Source organism: Micropterus dolomieu, linkage group LG12 (assembly GCF_021292245.1).
Source record: "Micropterus dolomieu isolate WLL.071019.BEF.003 ecotype Adirondacks linkage group LG12, ASM2129224v1, whole genome shotgun sequence".
Taxonomy (NCBI): Eukaryota; Metazoa; Chordata; class Actinopteri; order Centrarchiformes; family Centrarchidae; genus Micropterus; species Micropterus dolomieu.
Window position 1 is genome coordinate 30,152,637 of NC_060161.1, and position 6,254 is coordinate 30,158,890.

The 6,254-nt window shown below is 41.5% G+C and overlaps 1 protein-coding gene across 3 annotated transcripts in view; it reads right to left on the reverse strand.

Annotated features, from left to right (window-relative positions):
• The window catches only part of LOC123979733, a 17,856-nt gene extending 14,138 nt beyond the window's left edge, over window positions 1-3,718 (reverse strand). For 2 of the 3 annotated variants that reach the window (XM_046063750.1, XM_046063748.1), the window contains exons 1-3: window positions 3,637-3,718; window positions 3,374-3,566; window positions 1,724-2,280 (exon numbers count right to left, since the gene is read on the reverse strand). The gene's annotated coding sequence lies outside the window, so the exon portion shown is untranslated. The remainder of the gene's footprint in view (window positions 1-1,723; window positions 2,281-3,373; window positions 3,567-3,636) is intronic. The other variant, XM_046063749.1, reaches the window with a different exon arrangement.
• Window positions 3,719-6,254: the final 2,536 nt, after the last annotated feature.

The following is a 6,254-nucleotide window of genomic DNA, read 5'->3' on the forward strand; positions in this document are numbered from 1 at the left end:
TTGTTTTAAGGACATTACATCAAAGTTGGATCGGCCTGTAGTGTGGTTTTCCACTTTGATTTTGAGTGTGACTCCAAATCCAGACCTCCGTGGGTTGATAAATTTGATTTCCATTGATAATTATTGTGCGATTTTGTTGTCAGCACATTCAACTATGTAAAGAAAGGAATATTTAATGAGATTATTTCATTCATTCAGATCTAGGATGTGTTATTTTAGTGTTCCCTTTATTTATTTGAGCAGTGTATATTTTTACAAGTATCATCAGTAAAATGTATCAATATATGGACCTTTTTTTTAATCTAACCGTTCATCTGGGCACAGCAATCTTTTGTATCTAATTTTATCTACAGTATACACCCTTACTGAATTAATGCAGTTATTTAGTTTTTCTTAATTTTATTGATTTATTGCTACACACGTTGTCTTGTTAGGTGACCTTGAGTGTTTTGAAAGGTGCCTATAATTAAAATGTACTAAATGTAAATCACTTGCTAGTGTAACCTACCAAATTAAAATAGCACATACACTTAGTAATTACTCATGCCATGACAAGGGGAATGATCATTGTAATTACAGGCAGGCTGGTGGCAACGGTCCAGATGAAGTGACAGCTGAGCTAGAAACACCTTCTTGAGTGTTTCCTAGTACCCTCTGCTTGATGAATGTCTTTACAACTGAGCTATTGTCGCCCCAAGCTAACATGCTCACAGTGACGTTGGTGTGAATCTGGTTGCGTTACTGCAATGATCGTGCTTCTTCCTGACACTTGTCTGCTGACTACTGTTCTCACTCTACCTCAAGTTCTTGTCTTCAGAGCTTCTTCTATGTCTTTAATCTTTTTAATATAGATCAACCGGTATTTCTTACAACTGGTGAACAACAAAACAGGGCATTTGTTCTGACATTTTAATGTTTTAAAAGAAACCAGTGTTAACCATTGAGGACTGGAACTACATGCCACTGTCAAAATGAAATGATTGGGTAAACGGAGCAAACAGCCTCGTTTTAAAAGGAGTACAGTCTCTGATAGACTGACTGACTCCAATAGACTCAGGCCTCCAGTTAATTACAGTGTCTATAAACCAAGTCACATTTCTTATGTGACGCTTTAGATCCTCATCTAAGGGTTGTGCTTGTAACTACAGAATAAAAGTTAAAGTTGGTTACAAAGCTTTAAGGAAACTGTTAAAACACTGAAGAGAGTCAGGTTCAGGTGATATAAAAGAAGTTTCAGAGACTGATGAAGACTTACACAGTATTATTTAACAAAACTCGGCTGAGGAGATACAGACCCAGCATACTAAGTGTGAAAACATGAGTTCCTGTCTGGGGATATGTATCCTTCATAGACCCACAGAGATTCACTAAGTGTTCAAATAAGAGAGCCAGTCAGTTTGTCTGTAATGAAACAAAATGAGGTTAACCTCGACCTTGAGTTAATAAGCAAATGGATAGCAATACATCCTTATCAAGGCAGCTGCGTCAGTCAGTCGACCAAACAGGCAGAGAGGAGTGAGAGTCTGACCTATTGATTTGGAGAGTCCCTTGCTGTCACCTTTGTCTTAGCGTTAGCTCAGCAATTGATTCTATCATGACCTGAGGTAACCTGTGACATAGTACCTCTAACTTCCTTCACAGAGACAAATAGTGATGGTATGTTGAAATAAAAAAAAACAGACCAAGACCAACAAATCCTGGAGCCAAGACACTTCTTACATACCTCGACAGGACTGAGAAGACAAACTGAAATTATAAATCCCAGAACCGCATGGTGCAACATGTGAGTCTCTCTGGTCTGGAGTCTACAGGTGAAGCTGTTGCTGTGTCTCTTCTCCACAGTCACTCTGCTGCTGACAGTATAGAGGTCATCAGGACCTCTGACTGTCTCAGTAGGTCCAGCAGAGAGGAGGTTTCCCTCACCGTCCAGCCAAAACACCTCAGGCTCTGGATACCAGCCTGCAGACTCAGAGTTTATTTACTTTTTTATTATTACATTTCAGGACATTTATATAAATGTCCTGAAATGTGCGTCTAAATCATCAGATTGTGTTATAAAGTCAACAATGCTAAGTATCTAGTTGCCAGTCAGAAAGCCTGTTGCGCCCTCTTGTGGTTGAAGTGAAACATTGCAGTGTGGACTCCAGCAGATCTGCTCCCCTTATTAATGATCCAGTTTGTGTCTTCATGTGGATAAAACATGTCTCTTAGTGTCCTTGTTTTTATCTTGTAGATGTGCAGCTGGTGTTTGAGGTGATGGAGGTTACCCCAGCAGTGGAGCTGTTCATAAGGAGACCATTCATGCAGAGGAAGAAGAGATGAGAGAGGATGAAGCATTTAATGAAGACAACACATGAAGAGCAGTTATGAGCAAAGATGAAGAAAACTGTCAGAGTCTCCGGGAGGATGAACTGAGAAAACTTAAAGACAAAGGAACAAGAACACAAACAGAAAGTGAATAGCAACTAAAAAAATATGGAAAAGTTCATAAAGAGGAAAAAATTTGATAAAACCTCAACACCACTATGACAGTACTCTTCTACAATAGTCCTGCATTCAAAAAACGTACTTATTATTATTGTAAATGTAAGTATCTAAGTAAAATGAGCGTTCTGTTCCCCATTGCAACTGAAGGAGTACCTGCTAGCACATCGGCCTTGTGCTAGCAGGTAGGGTTAACCGGTCGACATGAATAAAATCACCGTTTAGGCACACGCCCCTGACGGTTAGGATTAGGGTCAGAGGCTTTCAATGCCTCTAACAGTAACATAGTTAGCTAGCGCTAACGGTAAGGCAAGCTAACGCTAGCACTAACAGTAGCTAATGTTACAAAAAACACTAATGCTAGCTAGCTAAGGCTACATAAAATGCTACCTAAAAAGCAAAGAAACACCAAAATTATTGCTTCCGCTACTAATGCTGCAAAAAACAAAATCTAATGTTGACTTTTTGTTTCAAATGGAAACCCAACTCCAGTCTCCTTGGTGAAGGTCGCCTAATTTACTAACCACCCACTCCCCACCTCAAAAGGAGGAACTTTCAGGTTATATATACCCTACACCTGGTGTTTTTTCACATGCACTTTGTCCCTGGCCGCAAGAGGCCACACATAATGTAAAACTTAAACCCTTTGTGGAGGTGGCCATGGTTTTAATTGATCGCCTACTGCTGCCAGGCAGCCTCCACTTGGTGCTGCTGCAATCTCCCCCAGCATCTGTGCCAACAATGCCACGCTGCTGCTTTCTTGGGTCCGCCATTCTCCTGACGGTTGTACTGAGGTGGGTGCCAGTGTAGCAGAACCCTCTAGCTACTTCTACTTCAGTACAGACACTGACACAGGAGCATGTTGCAAACAGTACATGCTGCCACTCACCCACACACCTCCCAGCATAAAACTTCCGCCTGCACTGGGCCACACACTTCCCAGCTTGCTCCCGCCGATCTCTTCTGGGCAGTTCTTCACAAACAATAACTACAGTCTCAAACTCACAGCCCCCCTGGCTGTTCTCCCTGTATGTGCGTCACAGCAGGCGGCAGACATCGGAGGTCCAGCACACTACTGCACACTATTGAAGGAGATAATAATTAGTCAATGGACAGCAGCTGTGACTATTTACTCTACCTGGCTCTGCTTACCTCCCCCACCTCTCCCTACTACAGCTGAATGTAAACCACCTCCTCCACATCCTCAACTATCAACCTATGTTGTTGTTTTCTGGGTGAGGAAGGGCTGATTTTACCGCTATAGTTGTTGAAGGTTGAGCTCATTTTAACTACTTTATAGCCTGTTGGGTAGTTTAACCTACAGTAATGCATCATGGGCTATAAGATCATTATATTTTTAGCATCACTGTCCTGTGAAAACCACATATCTCTTAACAACTCAAATTTTCATGAGCTCAGAGAAACAGCCCTCTGTTCAGCTTTGTGACAATGCATTTTCCAGCTGATCCAAGAAGGGTTTAAAAACTAGCTTAAACAGGAGGAGGCTTGTCTCAGCCTATGAAAGAACACACATCTAATATCACCACATTTGGAAACACGTGGTTTTCACTCTACAGGAAGGGTATGAATAATTGCATTCTGTAGGGGTTAACATAGCTCCTGTCACCTCCTGTTTCTAGCAAAGGATGGACAGATAGATAGATAGATAGACGGAGTGGTCCTGATGGTGTCGGTTGCCATAGTAACTGAAACTACTTCAGCCAATAAGTGTTGCTCTTAGTTGAATTACATTGATCTCTGAGTGTGTCTCCGTCTCACACAGTAAACACATTTGATCTAGATTACACATTACATCCACTTCAGTCTGAAGATTCAATTTGGCTGCATGCATTCACTAACTCACTTACACACACACACACACACACACACACACACACACACACACACACACACACACACACACACACACTCAGCCATGTGTCGTTATCTTTGTGAGGACCCGTCAGTGACTGGGTTCCAGCGTTTTGGTCCCCACAAAGATGTCGGACCTACAAGTATATTGGACTCCCGGTGTTCAGACCCCATGAATATAGTAAAACAAGCCCCCAAACACACACACATTAATGAGTCCCAGCCTGATGTTTTGATTGTGCTGCTACTTAGGCTGAGTGCTTTCTCTTGACTTTATTAGGCATTTTAATCATCTACACCCACACACACACACACACACACACCACAGCCACAGATAATCATAGCTGCTTGTTTGGTATGCCCTCTGTTTGTGTATGTATGTGTGTGTGTAACCTATATTTTATTTTTCTGGTTCACAGTGAGGGTTGATTGATTATGTATGTTGAGCCTGTAGCACTGTGTGTTTGTGTGTGTGTGTGTGTGTGTGTGTTGTCAGGAAACACAGGAGACTCGTTTCATCTTCTTCCTCGCTTCCAGCCATGATCTCACACACACACACACACACACACACACACACACACACACACAAACACACACACACACACACACACAAACTCGTAGAAACAACTGAGACTCCTACTGGGGGAGTACAGATGGACAAAATAACACAAACACCTTTACAATCTAATGCAATGCAACGCAAGAGTCCTGCAACACATTATACTGTTGTGAATGCACGCACATTTGTTCTGTTATACTTGTGAGGGCCTCTATTGACATAATGCACTCCCTAACCAAACATTAAACTGCTTTAACCTCATTCAAAACTTAATCCTGAAACCAAGCACCTCAAACAGCCTTTTAAAGCAGCTATAATTCCAGCCTGTTTATATTCCCAGGGCGTCCGATAGCTACGCTTTGTCTTTCAGTGTCTGGTACCAACACACATGGCACCCTTTAGCGCCATTGTTCAACACTAAAAGTGGGCCGCGTATAAATAACAGAAATATCCGACTAAGGATGTGGTTCGGACGAAAACCAGATTTTCACCCAGGAGACTGGTGTTTGTTTCCTGTGGGAAACAAAAAGTCAACATTTATTCCTTTATCAAGTCATGTCACTTACAGTGGTATTACTTAACTTACATAATTTAAGTCACAGTTATTTTAACCAAAACCATGATGTTTTCATAAACCTAAACAAACTGCACTGTTTCACAATGTTAACCACTACTTTTATTTTGAAAGTCTAACTTGATGATGCATAGGTATTCTTGCTAACTTGACTGCAGAGCCCTATACATGCAAAAAACGATGCTAAGGTAGCCTGGGTGTGAAAAAGTGACGTCAAGGGGTCTTGACAAAGCGTCCATATGTGATGATATGTGATTCATGTTTTTAATAATAATGGCAGCCAAATCTGCCTCACTTTAGGGTAGTTTTTTATCTGTCCATCTGAACATTTACAGTTGTGGTTCACTCAAGCGTTCTCACTGCATCGTTTTCAGAGAAGAAGCTGTAAAAAGCCACTGTACTGTACCTGCTCAACAGCAAACAGCAGACAGGCATAGTTATGGACGAGCTGGTGAACACAGTGGAGCATTTAGCAGCTAAAGAGCTAGATATTTCCTTCAGGAGGTGGTGGAGACCAAAAACAGAGCTAAAAGAGAGCAAATATTGGACTTTCATTCATCAGGTGACACAAATACGACATTCAATATATAAACTTGAAAGGTGATGTCAGTGTTGTGTTCACATCTTGTTACTGCCCCCAAGTGGCCAAAACATCAGTTATTGCACAATTAAAGAAGTGAGGATCAGACAGAAAAGTTTTTTCCCCTGCAGGAACTCAGAGGAGAATTTCAATCCCAGGAACCAGACAGAGTTCCTGTAGTATTT